The sequence below is a fragment of the Symphodus melops genome, assembly GCF_947650265.1.
Source record: "Symphodus melops genome assembly, chromosome: 5".
NCBI classification, from domain to species: domain Eukaryota; kingdom Metazoa; phylum Chordata; class Actinopteri; order Labriformes; family Labridae; genus Symphodus; species Symphodus melops.
Window position 1 is genome coordinate 10816973 of NC_136695.1, and position 15566 is coordinate 10832538.

General features: G+C 39.9%; 1 long non-coding RNA gene across 1 annotated transcript; it reads right to left on the reverse strand.

Annotated features, from left to right (window-relative positions):
* Window positions 1–12103: 12103 nt before the first annotated feature.
* On the reverse strand, window positions 12104–13738 carry LOC306823404. The gene is made up of 3 exons (XR_013778992.1): window positions 13723–13738; window positions 13506–13596; window positions 12104–12590 (listed from the first exon to the last, which is right to left on the reverse strand). It is a non-coding gene; the product is annotated as an uncharacterized lncRNA (long non-coding RNA).
* Between the last annotated feature and the right edge of the window lie 1828 nt (window positions 13739–15566).

The window sequence follows — 15566 nt, forward strand, 5'->3', positions numbered from 1 at the left end:
ACACACACACACACACACACTCAGTAATGGGTTCAAATTTTATAACTTGTTTTTCCCTCCCGCCTCCTTTCTTGCCTGTCCTCCACTTTAGGGCACCAGCTTCTCTCTCCTACTAGTTCCCACTCTTCGTTCAGTCTGTCCCTGGGACACCCCATTCATTTATTTTTTATTAAACTTCAGCGCTCTCTGAGACTCATTTCCTGCGGTTCCTCGTGGAACCGAGAGCACGCTGGGAGTTTCCCAGAGACTGGCAGGGGTCGGGACCGATGCCAGAGGAGGGCCGCTTTGGTCTGGGACAGTGACAGTGGGAGGGACCGTCGTTATGGGAGTGCCTGGTCATTGTGGGACTTATTGGAATGGCCATTTTTGTTCCACTTATGAGAGTTGTTGTATGCATTCCATTATAAGCCACTATTTCATGTTAATATCCGTTAAATTACAGGCTTCATGGGCAAACAAAAGCACAATCAACAACAAGAACAACCTGTATTCCAAGTGGAGCCATCAACAGAAAACACTTAAAACACATTTTAGCTAAGTGATGACAAGATATCTCTAATATATAAGTCAATCATCATCTGTCATGCTTTCACAAAAGTCATTACTAATATACCAAAATATAAAAGCTATTTCAGGTTTCTTCTTTTCTCCCTTATTTAATCGACATGGCATGTTAAATGTCAGTTTTATAAAATGTATACATAACTTATATACGACTGGCTGAAGAGATGTGTACCTGCTGAACTGGCTGCTGTAAAGGAATACACCGAGGTTGACTTTCACTGGAACAAATACTTGCTTTTGACAATACCTTTTGTGTTTAAAGAATCATTTTACCAGTTTAAACTTACAGTGGGCGAGATTTACCCTTCAAAGCTATTCAAGAATGATCCCTCTCCATCATCACATCACATCATCCAGGAAAGGTTTTGTATCTTTGACCCCCTAACCTCTGCCTCTGCTTTTAAATAGTTTTGGATGATTTTATCTGTTTGAAATCCTTTTTTTTTTTTTTTTTTTTGTAAAACTTTTTATTCTAGCTCATGTTTTTGAACTGTTTCTGTTTGTGTAGCAGTTTGAAGTCAACCTGCAAACAGCATGCAGCTCTATGCAGCTTAACGGATTACAATACAGGGCTTTACTGTACACACATGCTAAAGGAATGATATAACTACACATAAACATGCATACATCGCTGGCAGAAAGAGCTTGGCAACATTTTATGGACATGCACTGTATGTTCAAGGATAAATTTGCTGTACTTTTTCTACATGTAAATAAAAGCCACTAATATCCATAGCACACACCACACAGACTCTTAAACAGTCTGAATAAGAAATTATGTTTTTCCTTACACATCTGGTCTGTCTTTAGTTTTTCCTCTCACGAACTGACCATATGGAATGACCACATAAATTTTAATGTGAACAAACATTGTATGCTTGTGCAAATGCAAATGTGTGTGTACATGTGTGTGTAGGGGGCAGGTTAGTTTGGTTCAGTGTGTACATGTATGAATAGAGTTAGGGTCAACCTTGGCAGTTTTATAGATCATGTACAATAAGGAAATGCTATTTTCATGGTTCTTAAATGAACCATCTGGGTATTTGTTGGCACAGACCTCAGTTTTACGAGTGTTTTTTTTTTTTGTGCTAAAATGCGAACATTGCAAAAACCTTTGACACAAGGGACCCAGACAAGCATCTGAGCAATCAAATTATCCCAGAAAAAAGCTTACATATGAAATACTTGGGATATTGTTCGCAAATTAGTGCAATAGAAATATATCAGTGTGACAGGCAGCTGATTTTTGCCTCAACCCACAATAAAAAGTTTCTGCTATAGAGGAAAAGATTTGTGGATGGTTGTGTTCAGTGAGCCAATTACAAACTGCTTTTTGGCTCTAAAATAATTACAGTGCCTGGTTTATTCAGACATCAACCTATGGTCTGTAAAAATCAAGCATTTTTGTATTTCTTACCAAGTGATCTTGATCTTTTTAAAAGGGACATTTTTGTTGCAATCATAGAAAGTGAGAAAATCAGCACATTTAAAGGTGGCAAAGAAATTCTATTACTATTTTTGAATGTCATGTAAAGACGTCAATTCAATTTTTATATTTTATAAATCCACAAGTAAATTAAAGCAATAAAAAAATATGATTATACTGTATATGAACCCAAAATTAACAGAGCATTCAAGGGAGAAAGAAAAGACTACAAAATGAGATATCTTTTCCCCTCTAATAAATAGATAAAGACAAAGTTTATAAAATCAAAATTTAGCCTCCGACCTCTACCCCTCCTCCCTCCCCACCCTCTGTGAATACCTCAGTTTAACCTCCATCCATGACATGCGGTGCTTACGAGAGCATTCATCATCACACAACAGTCTGACTTCCTGTCTCCGTGTTGACGGCAAGCTGTTAACTTAATGAGATGCATGCTAGCACTGAAGCTTTTTGGGGAGACGTATTGGGCCTCCTGCTAACCCGGTCCGCCGTGTTTGGACCTCACCCTGACAGCCCTGCAGGCGCACTGAGCAACACGACCCCTTTGTATAGTTTAACTCTCTCTTTAGCAGCTTTAGCCTTTCACTTGGATAAAAAGCAGGCTTATCAGGCAGGGTAACACATTATCATCGGTTTGATTAAGGTGGCTTAGAATCTTTGAAGGTGGTCCATTTTTGATAACCCTATTTCTTTATATGGGCTCGAAAGAGTTGCATAGTAGGCCTAAATGTGGCTTAAAGTACCCAAAGAAGCAACTGTGATTTTTACTGAAAAAAAATCAAAATTGTAAGTTGCGACCCCATCTTTGTGGGTTTCTGTCATCTAACAACCTCTGTGGTTAATGATAAAGATCTAAAAGAATTGTTTGTGATTTAGTACAGAGATCTTTAAAATGGCTTGCTTATTATATTATAGCACCAATCCATTTTGTTATCACAAATAAAAACCTTTGTCAGCAACAAATTAAGTTTTGACTTTCAACTTTGCTTCTAGTTTTTGTAAGTGAGCTATCTACATGAACAATTTCACACACAACGTGAAATCACTACACTGTAGTTGTTCCCTGGTATCGGTCACTACAACCCCTTACACACTGCACACACTACAAAGCTTTTCAGGACTGCTGGGACTTGTGTCATTTGCAAGGTTTTAATGAACAGCCTCTGTTCTGGGGATGAGTTTCAATAAAGGACATATTACAGAATGTATAAGACTGTTTGCTGCATATTCCTTATTTCCAAACTAATAACTAAATTGTACAAACATCCTCTCCTTTAACAACTTTATCACAGACCCTTAGGATGTTGTACAGTAGAACTTAGAGATGAAAAAGTCCAAGCTGCTGTACTTGTACGTATAACCTCATGTGAAAGCTACAACAGTGTTTTTTGCTGCTGTAAGCTATCATTTCATCTGTGCTGAATAGCACAGCTTTACATATCCAATGTAAATGTTTAGCCATTTAGTAGCCCACACAGGTGTTTACATAGAGTTAAGAAATACTGAAAATCAAACATTCATTTATGATGTATTATGGAGTATCATGTCAATGTAACATGAGAGACAATTACAGATCCGTGCAGCTGAGAAAACTAACCGTTGAATGGAAATAAATGAGAATCTTGCCTCTGATTCCCAGAAGCTTGACGAGGGTCTTAACTATGTTGGGATTTCTGACTTTAAACCAAATAAAACAACACAATCTGCTATGGGTATCTAATGCTCCTTCTCCTTGATCATGCTGATAAGGGATCACACGTAAACAATGATTCTTTGTTGAATTCAAAAGACTTTTTTTTTTCTTTTTTTTGTAACAATAGTGCCGTGAACTAGCGGCTCAAAGTGAGCAGCAATTATCCTTGTCCATTTTGGCTCACGTTTCACATTTTTCCTCCAATTAACTCTGCTGCTAACACACTGCATATTGAGCAGTTTCGGCAAATTGTCTTTATTTTTTCTCAGCCATCTAACCCAAACAGGAGATTCCATTTATTTTCTTTAAGGGTGAGTGTATTCTCTGGGATATTCTCTGGCACAAAGACTGTTTGGAGAGGAGTTTCATTTTGCACCTCCTCCTCCCTCTTCCCTGTCTGAGTAGTGTCCACTGGTGTGAGTCCATGTGTGATTATTACTCCCGTTGTCCTCTGAAAGGTTTAACACCAGCCGTGATGAACAAGGATAGTGCAATGCATAGTTGATAGTATCTCTTCCTGCTTTAATGCACAATGTAGAGCGTCTACACACTCCAAATTACAGTTTGCAACAGTTTGGTCTTTATGGTTGTGCTAAAAGCTGCTAGGACGACCATATGAACATTTATCTCTCTTAATCCGCTCGTTAAGATAAAAGCTCTTTGTATGACCATAAACGCTGGCGATAAAGATAAAGGATCACATTTTTATAGTGATTTCTGTGAGGACATTCTCACCTCATTGAGTCATCTTCATGGCCTCTCAAAAAAAAACAAAATAAAAAAAACCTTTTACTTTGATTGAGTTCCCCAATAGGTGCCCTCGGTTCATGCAGGGACATGCAAAGGAAAATGCTTGGAAAATATATCTTGCATTATTTTGTTTCAGATCAATGGATGATGGTTGTCATTAACCTACAAATGTGTTATATCAAAGAGCAAGCGCTAGCAGCTACACAAACAACTGGGAAGCAGTGGCGGAGTAGGTGTTTATGACTGTGCTATTTATTTTACAATGCAGTTTTGTTTTCGAAGTTGGAACTCTGAAAAGTGTTTTTGGAAGGGGGGATTACGTTCGATGTTCTCTAATAACATGGCTCTCATCACAAGGCAAATATTTTCACTGACAATAGACAGGAGTGTATGATTAAACCACAATTAGATTCATTTGACCTGCTGGTTGAGCGAGGACTCAGCCACAGGTGGGACGCCACACCGAGGATATCTCACGTACACACTCCCTCCCTCCCTCCCTCTTTCCTTCCTTCCTTGTTCCAAAGCCTGTGTGAACCCTGCAAGCTCTCTACTCCCTGCTCTTTTCATAATTATGAATTATTACAGGCCGGGGTTTTGTTAGTAACTCTCTAATTTTGCAGATCATAATTGATCACAGGTGTGGCGCGAGGAGTGTTTTTGAAGTTCTTTTTTTTTTCTCCCTCAATCTTTTTTTTTTTTTGTTCACCTTGTTCTTCTTCTTTGCTTTAGCAGTGAACCATGGTTGTCTCCCAGGCAAGCCCCTGTTGGAGAGCTTCCCCTTTTCTTAATTCCAGGCGTTCCTTCTGTGTCTTGGACGAGTTGATGTCCTTTCATCCTCCTCGGTGGAAAAGATGACACCGATAGCGCTCACTGTCAGTCCAGCTGGGATGTGGCGCAACTCACTACATTCCTCTTGTTGCTCTGGTCACTCAGGGTGTGCGAGCATGTGTGTGTGTGTGTGTGTGTGTGTGTGTGTGTGTGTGCTTCCCCTCAGCAGAGCCTCTACATTGTCTTCACAGCCAAACCATTTTGGGAATGGCTGGAGAGGAGGGGATATTGGATTAGAAAAAGGCAAGGGACATAAATCTCTCACTGAGGCTCTTGAATCTATCTCCTGAGGATTTATGATGTTTAACAGTCAAATAATAAAAAAGAGAGTAAAAAAAAAAAAAAAATACAATTTATGAAATTGTGTTTTTTTTTTCTTCTTCTGAATCTCTCTTTGCTTGGCTGTGTTCATTTCTGTCCTGGTCTCCACACAGCTCTGCTCCTTGATTGATTGTAAAGCATGCAATGCTGTTGTCTCAGGTGAGCTTGTATTGAAAAAGCAGGCAAGAACAGGAGAAGTGTGGGGGGCTTAATTGATAAACCCCCTAAGTTGGGTGACCGCAGGTTCGATCTGGGTGGTGAACTGTGAGGTAACCAGCTTCTCCCTGGAACACATTTAGTCCAATTTATGTACATCTAAATCAATGGTAAGTATTTCCAGTTTATCGTTTAATTGCAGTCAGCTGGAACATGTTGCATTTGACATGGAGGAGCAGGAGAAACACACATACAGTATATACACACACACACACACACACACACACACACACGCACAGAGGACATTTTGCGGGCAGCGTGAAGGTGCAGCAGGTGTGCTTGTGCTGCAGCGTCTTGGTCCGATTAACTTCAGAACCATGAGTCAGGGGGACTCAGTCTTTCCATCAGTTCAGCTTTTTAGCTCAGAGTGTGAACTGTTGTCTCACCTTTGCACAAATCTGATGTGACACACCAAGCCGTCCTAATGAAAGGCAAAAGTGCATGTGCCTGTGTATATATATGTGTGTGTTTGTTGTAAAGACGCAGGAAAAATACTGCCTGCAAGAGTCAAATTCAATGTGAGCCTTGGTCGAGTCTGGTGTAAGGGGAGCTTTGCCCCCGGACCCCACAATGAGGTATCTATTACAGAAACTACCAAAGAAATGTTCTTTTAATTAGCCACATTTATCTTTTTTTCTATGTTTTGACAGAAACTCTTACATAAACACACACCAACAAAGGGAGACAGAGCAACAAAATTCATGGTCATTTTTATGTTTGACAGCGCCACTTGGAACAATAACAACTGTGACACTACTCTGGTATGTTTTAGTTGGTTACAGTTTTCAGTTGTGTCTCTAATCGAGCTCGTGCAGCACCTGTAGTGGTTTCGGAGGGGGGGGGGGGGGGGGGGGAGATGGGGGGAGGGAAATCTAATAGTCAGCTATTGCCAATCATGTGCACATCATTACTGGAGCTGTATTTTGAGTTATTTCTCGCTGAATGTTACATAAGATTTCCCACAGCCTGAAATGGATTTGGATTGTAATGTTGCTTTTATTTGATCCAGTTGTAATCTTTCTAACTGCCTCCATCTAAATCAATATGGTGTGCAGCTGGAAGCAAATTATTTTGTTGACAATGGGTGCTTGTAAGTTTGTCAGCGTGATCATTCTTGTGGAGTTGTGTGTGCAGTGTTGTGTGTTGTCTGTGTGGTAATCTGGATAGTGTTTACAGCAGGCTGCTCTGCGGTCAGACAGCTGATCTTGGCCAGGAGAGAGCAGGCCTTTGGGGACCGGTCTGCGTTTGGTGTGGTGTGGGCTAACTCAGAGCGGCACAACATTAAAATTCTTGCTTGAACATAACGTTTTTGTCCCGTGAAGTGAGAGGGAGGGGAGGTATAGGGGCAGATGTGATGAAACCCCTTGTTGGTTGTGCCCTGGCCCTTAGCTTTGTCACCCCAAAAGCAATTGTCGCAGTACTTGCCTGTTCTCTATTATGCCACATTTCCATGTAGTCTCCTGTCAGATATAAAAGGCTGGTGTGAATTTTACGGAACCTAAAACCACGTGTGGACGTTTTCCCCACCTGGCCCCGGCTGAAACAGTCAGCAAGGCGGAATGTGAAAATGTACACTGTGGCGGGGGGAGATGATGTGTTACACTAAAGTGTTTCACAACAAACACTCTCACAGCCATCAGACTGTTAGCTGCAGGGCTGTTTGGGCTTATTTACAATGTACAGGTGCTGAGGAGAGGAAAAAGGCGGCGGGAGGGGAGAGGAGGAGGAGGGTCTGTGGTGCCATAGAACCAAGTCTGCCTGCTCACCCTGATGGCGTAATGGGAACTGCCAGCTGTGGACTTAATTACAGCACGAAGTGGTGAAGGAGATTGGTCCTGTTTTTCTTCTGGGACACAGCTTCACCGATGTGTAGAGTAAAATGTTTTCAAGGCAGATGAAGGGCATTGCTGGATGTTCTGCATCAGTGGAAGGTGGGAAAAAAGACCTGCCTTAACTTATTCATCACATAGAGCAATAACATACAGCCAGCCGTGAGCTACTAAAGTAAAAATAACATAATTTTTCCACCTTTTTGGTGGGAACGTCTACAGGAGATTCCTGAGGCTGATGATATGGTCTGTATTTAAATAATGCTTTTCTAGTCTTCTGAACACGTCAAGTACTTTTGCACTACATGTTATGTTCATCAATACACACACAGTCATACACAGAAGACAGAGAGTGCTAGGCATTTAAGGATGCGACAGTGTGGAGTCTACACTGTAGAAACTAATGTGTTAGCTCACCTTTCAATCCTACTTTGGTAGACCATTTAGACAGTAAAGCTTCATTTTACTTAACTTAGGATGGGTCAACATGTAAAGGGAAGTCTGTTTTATAAAGATACAGTCAATTTAAATATTAGCATTTTACATCATCAGCCCTCCCCATTTCATTGCCATTATAGTTGTGTGTTGTATTGGAGATTGTTCGAGGTCTCAAGACCGGTCTGGTGACCACTTTTTGAAGGTCTTGTCCCAGAATCAAAAACATGTTTTCTTCTCATTGAACTCATTAGTATTTATGGCCATGGTCTCGACTCGGTCTCAGTCTGTAAATGTCTTAGTCAAATGTCTCGATCTCGAAGTACTCTAGTCTCGCGCATTTCTATGTCTCTGTTAGTGTGGCTTCAACTACAACCCCAGAATGAGCTGCTAATTAGCATACTTGGTTGGTACTGCTAATACTGCACACCATTTTATTACTGGCATTGTAGTTATGCATCATTTTTTGGCAATGTTGTTGTTGTTGCTCGGATTTTCTTTATCCATCTCTTTTGTTCAGCACTTCCCTGTATAACACAGCTGCAGGCAGATTGCATTTCAACATGATTTTGGTTCTGCTAAAAGGTAGTTTTTAATTTCCACTGAAACTTTGCTGAATGTTTTTTGGTGACTGATGACTTTGTACATAATAATACAACTGGTATAGGCTAATGCATCCGAAGAAAGATTGAGTGATGGATTGACTGATTAATTTACTCTTTACTGTCACCCTCAGTGCATCATAAAAAGTCTGAATTAAATATATGTTATAGTCTGAGAGACCAGTTTTAACTGGATTTTTCCATGCTGCCATATCAAAATGCAGTTTTATTACATCTTGGAAAAAAGTGCTCAGACTCCCATTGTACTCAGTCAGTGGAACAGGTAGTAGAGGCTACAGTCCTATATCAATAAAGGAAAAAAGTCTAAATAATAAAACATCTTGTAAATTTTCCTTTTCACGCATATTTTTTAAATTGTCTGGTAAAAGCAATATAAGTAGAGATTATTGATTTTTTTGGTCATAACCTTTTTTTCAAATCTTTCTTATGCTGTTTTACGTAGCACCTATGAGTGAAAAGAAAGGAAGTGTTTTTAGTGTAGTTTGAAACTTTAAATAAAGCAAGCAGGGTTACATATGCATTCATGATTACCACTACCTCACTCCATTTCCAGGTAGTGTACTACATATTGAAGAAGTGAGCTGTGAGCATAGCCCATGGTGCTAATGATGTGCTAGGCTGCTGTAATGCACTGTGCTTGGCTGCCTCTTCTGACACATTTCACTAATGGCATTAATGTTCTGAGCACTCTGGTCCTTAGCTGTGCCAGCTGAGAGAGGAGGACAGGAGGCACAAGAGTGGAGAAGTTGTGCAGCAGTTGAATCTAAGCAGATGGCACTTGTTTTACTTTCTGCCTGACCATCTGGGGTTTACTTAAACTGATGACTTCATCATCAAACACTGGCCCACCAGCCAACTATGGCACTCACCACACATATACACACACTTACAGGTTACAGCAGCAGTCACAGAGTGAGTGTGTTATGGTGAATGTTTATTTGCAGTGTGCCACTTGTTCTGTTTGGAACACATTTACTTGCAAATACACACACATGTGTTCATAAGTACCAGGCCTGTAAAAATGTCATCCCTCTGTCTCTTCAGTCCTCATTCAGAGTGACATAATACTGGCCTCCAAGATGCCATCATTAATCACAATGTCTCTTGGCGCTTTCTAACTCCTCTGTCAACTACATAAAACTTTAATCACTGCAGTCGCCGAGGACTGATGCCTGTCCCAGCTCCAGAGTCTCCAGGAGAAAGTCAAGAGCAATCAGTTGACTTCATTTACTTGGAAAAGCATGTTTGTGACACCTGCACTCAGAGACGTAAGCAGTGCAAAACCACCCATAAAGCTTCAGATTTTTCCTAACAAGTTCATAAAACCTGATTGATGTTAAGAATAACCAACTCAAGTAGGTGATGTATTTTTTTCCAAAACAAATCGCTGTGATGTTCTTTTAAAACATACACCACTTAAGTTTGGGAAGCTATTTTTATCCCTTTTGCACGATTCACTTTTAGTCTTGTCTCTATATGTTGTTGACTCGATTGTTCTTATCTCACTCGTTTAGAAAACAACCTGCACATTGAAATTTCTTACGTACTACTTCATGCCAAAGTGGAAGAAAACCAACAAGTGCTACGGACTGAGTTCACCTCTGTCTACTAGGGGTCAAAATGGCCTCCTATAATATGGCAGAGAACAAAGAGGATAACAAAGGATGTGAAGATCACTCTTTTCTTCTCTCCAGTGTTTTATAGACTAGCTGCAAGCCTTAAGCTCAAACTCCAGCATAGTGGAATTTGTTTGTTGTGGTCACAGGCTTTCAGGTTGAAGGCTCTCCTTTATATGTTTTCCCATCTTGCTTTTTGCACTTTACAGATTGTTTTTTTCTCTAGAAATTTGAATTTAAATATACTTCAAGTGCAAGTGTTGCAGATGAGGGAAACTGTGAATTAAATGTGTATTTTATAATACAACAGATTTGTTTGACATTTAAACATTGGCTCACTTTGTAATACCTTTAGTAAAGTCAAAGCAATAGTCAATGTTTTAAGTTAAGTCAAGTTGTCAAGCCAACCTCGAGTCCAAGTCTGAGTCAGCAAAGATGAGTCCATGTCAAGCCTGAGTTAAGTCACCTTAAATGGGGTACACATTACATGATAAGGCCATTTTGACTCTACTCTAACAATCCTAAGCAAAGTCTGAATATTTTATGGTTCTAAAGATGACCTTATCAGAGTTTTCTGCGTGTGAGATGTGTTTAGATTGATCCAATCTGCAATGAGAAACGTGGGACCTCCCAGATTTCTACTGTAAATATTAAGCACGTTTGATGTGTCTCTGTATTCACTGTTTTTTGTAAAATTGTGTTGTTTTCAAACACACTAGGAACCAAACTGCTACATCTTGGATTTGTGTCTTCATGTGTCTCTAATTTTCGAAATCTGTGCAGATTTTAAACAGCTTTTAGTGAGCCAGGCAATACCTGAGTCAAAGTCCAAATCTGAGTCCTCAAGGTCAAGACTGAGCCAAGTTCCTCACTCACTTTTTTGAATGTCTTGGCCAGCTGTCTGTTAAAGTTTAAGGTTGTCCTTGTCTTCTTCTCAATGGTTCATTTGCATTTAAAAGTTGAATTTTCTTTTTCATGCATCAGCTATTAAATCTTTAAAAGCCAAACTCAGGATTTGTGTTGCCTCTTTAGGCACCCTGGCAGAAGCTGTGAACAAGATGCACACCCAGGTAAACACACATGCCAGCCCTTGCTAAAAAAAAAAAAAACACCTACATGTTTAGGGCCTTACAAATGTTAAAAAAAAAACAAAAAAACAAAAAACAACAAACCAAACACATTTAAGTCCTCATCTACTTCTTCTGAGTCAAAGTCTGAGTCATCAATGTTGAGTCAAATACAAGTAACTGGACTCAGGTCAGAATCCTTGGTTGAAGTTTGGCTTAAGAAAGTGAAATTATAGATTATTTGGTAAAAAAAAAACAAAACAACAACAACAACTACCATACTCAAAGTATCTTTGAATCAAGACATTAAGGTTTTGGCAATCAATACAACTTACACCTATTTTTCTTAACACTCCCAATTTATTTTATTTCATTCTTGTACACTTGCAGACACATGCATCCAGAAAATAAACCTGCTATTAGTGCTGCAGCTGTTTTGAAAACAAGGAGAGGCTAAGCAAAAATATTTAATTTAAGATGCTGTTGACGGACCACTTACTTCATTAATGAGAAATTCTAATTAAAAAAACATTGGTAGAGTCCAAATACATTGTTGTGAGAAACATGAGAACGCAAACGTAAACATAACTAGTCTTATTGTTTGTCAATGACACCCAATACTTTCACACTGAATATATAAAAAAAAAAAAACACTTTCACAGTTCAGAAACCCCCCCAAAAACAATATGTTATTAACCTTTATGATATTTTTGTTTTGTTTTGTAGCTGCTTTTAAAAGACCAAGAATGAACTTAAATATGAGTTTAACTATAATGTTTAACGCTATATGTTGAAATATGTCAAGAATGATTACTTAAAAGCCTCGGATGGATTTAGAAGTACAAGAAGTTAATCCTGTGCAGGAGTTAGAGGACCAGCTGTGTGAGGAGTGTGGAAGTTCCCCCTTACTGGCCTGTGGTGATGATGGTGAACTAGACTTCAGGTTGCCAAGGCCATGTTCACACTTTTCCTGCCACATTAGGAGCTAAGAGCAGAGCACCAGGGTCGACAAGGACAGGACAGGCGTGTGCTCCCGAGCGTTGGATGCCCTCCCTGTGCTGATCTGCTTATTTGGCTCTTCCACAAGTATACTTCTTCAGAGCCAATGTGCAGTGCAGGAAAAGCAGACGACAGAGCTGATTATGGTTTAGCTGGCAGCTCCTGCTGCAGCTGTAGTTCATGAGGAGAGGTCGCTGTACTGGACATGAAAAGGATCAACTATTGAGTTCTACCAGGATTGACTTTATTAGTATGATTAACAGAATTTAATATACAAATATGCACATTTGTGGTACAGTTTGTAAGGTCAAATATGTTTTACTGGAAAAATAGTTCAACATGCATTAGAAATGTATTTTAACGTGGATTAGAAACGACATTTTGGGTAAACAGATACTGTACACTGTATATTTAGTTTGGTTCGCTTGTCAAACAACGAACTGCCTATAGATTTCTTCTCTTTCAATAAATACCACTTAACCCCCCTCCCTTGCATTTTTCTTCAGAAACTTATATGATCTCCCCCTGCGTGCTTCTGGAGGAAAGGGGTTGAGGTCGCCTCAGTAAAGAAAGTGAAAAAGCTTTCAAAAGCATTTCTCTTGGCCCACTCGCCCCTGAACAAAGCCTGCTGTCAACTGGTCAAGGTTTCACTTCCTAATTACCTTCTCCTGGGGCACAATGGCCAGGCCATTGCTTAACCCGGGCCACTCTCGACCTAGAGTATTCCTTCCCAGACAACTGGCCCCTCCATCATGGACCCATGGTCTCTAAAGCAGGACTAGACCCACGATTAAATATGGCCGACTTGTTACCCATCCTGTCTGAGATGTTTATTTACTCTGAGCAGTCCACAATGTTCGCAAAACTGTGACAAGAATAAATGGATTTGGTCGGACATTTTCAGGTTGGTTAACATCAACATTCATGTTCTTTTGTAACAAAATAGCACTTTGTCTGGCAAAACAGTTGATCTGACCTAATATGATTCTTATTCATAATACTAAGAAATCCGATTTGCACTAGATCACATTCTTTGTGCCATTTTCATGGTCTTTTCCAGCACTAAGCTCTTTTCTTGATTCATGCACAACAAGACTTTTAAAGGCTGTCTTACCCTCTGTTAGAGGTTGTTGAAAGTTCATCCAGGCTCTCGACTAAGTCAGCATTGCTCTCTCTTTGACCTCTCCTTCTTTCTACAGTAAAACCTAAACCAAAAAGGAAAAGAAAGAGTTAGACCAAATGGAAACTGAAATTAGAGTGATGTGAGATGCAGTCAAGGTTCCGACTGGTTCATTATTGAGTGGAGTGCTGACTGATTTTCATTGATGCACCTCTGCTACCCAGGTCACTCCCAAGAACACCCAGATCGGAATTCCACCCAGGCTTATCTCACGGTCTCATCGACCACCACCACCACCATGGACGAGAAGGAGGGGAGGAGGGGTTTGGACTGAGGGAAGGGTCAAAAGGGTAAGAGGGGGGTCTCCTCTGTGGCCTGGATTAGGGGTTAGAGGAAACCTGTTGTTGAGGTAAGCAGTTCAGTAGTGTTTACCAACAATTGCTCTGGGAGATAGCTGTCAGCAGAGTGTACCTAAAAAAGAAAAGAAAAAACTCTGCTCAGAGGAAGTTGCAGGGGCCGGGCCTAAGTCGCTGGGGAGCAACAGGTTGTAGGAGAGAGATAACGGATTAGACCCCCAGACAATCAGCCCAACTCCTGTGTTCTTTCCCACTCAAAGTCCCTCCATCTGGGTGAGGCTAGGGGAGTGCAATGGGGTAGAAGCAGTGTAAGCTAATGCTTCATTAGGTCTTTACAACCATAAGCCAATGTTTTTCCAGTTGAGGAGCCACTTACTCACTGCTAAGATCCAATAAGCCCTTCATGACTTGAACAAGAAGAAGTCTGAACTATTAAACCCCTTTGTAGATAGAAGCTGCTGTACTGATTTAGGGGGATTCGACTTATTACACTTGTGACAACACTTAGAACTACACACTAGATTGACTATGTGTCTCCATTCAAAAAAAGGTTAAAGTTATGAAAGGATCGAAAAAGAGAAGAATCAGCCATCCGTATCGTGTTTGTTGTGAACACTTGCAGTGTGTCTGGCTTTATTGCATGTTGGAGTTGACAATTGTCATGTTTCTGTAGGTTTTCTAAACGTATGAACACCAATGACATCACCACACTTGGACAGTTTTTTAAGCTGCTTTATTGCACACTCCAACAGTCACATACTGTACACCTTTCTTAATTTCACCACATTTATCTCCACAAGTGACAAACACTACACCAACATATTACCAATTGCCTCAAATGATATGATTTTTCAAAAAAGAATCCTTAAGTCATTTTTGGGCAGCTCAACAAGCTATAAATACATTAGATGAACGTTATTTCCCATATATGTATATATATGTATATGTATATATATATACTTGCTTCAATAATTTCTCTCCTTGTAGCTCGCTTTTGGTTTACAATACATCCTAAAAGACACATTTAAGCTTCGCCTCTCAATTCGTCTGCTCCCTTCTTTTGCTGCTCATGAGATTTGTTGTTTGCTATTCAGTATTTGACTTATTAGGTAGAGTTGCTCCATCTGTTGGCTTTATAACCACAGATCAATTATTGCAAAGGCTTTAATTGGTTCTACCCATGTGACCCTAAACATGTTTTCCAATAAATCACTACACACCCATACATAACTACGCCACAATCCTCTATGCTTGTAGATTGGCCTTTGTGCTTTGACTTGTGTTTTCTTTCACTTTGTCTTCTCTTTAGTCTCCGAAGCTTCCTTTCACTATCTTGTCAGTTATGCTAAAATTAATTTTTCACAGAATTATCCCACCTGCCAAGAAATCCATCTAGCGAAAAGAAAAATCTAATAATCTAATGCTGTAAAAGGAGTAATTTCTGGAACAAGAAAACCTGTATTCAGCAAGCACGCCAAATGTTTCAAGGGCAATTTTAAATGAACTGTGAAATGGAAAAGCAATCTGTCATTTCAACTGCTGTGAAAACTAGCATCAGGAGAACTGTAACTCACAGTCCATCAGGTGGAATACAATAAATTACATTTCAGACTTAGCACTTCAACAAGAGCAAAACAAATACTGACTACAACAGTCCCTAAGTAATATCACTATACGTATTGTGCTGTGATTTAAAACA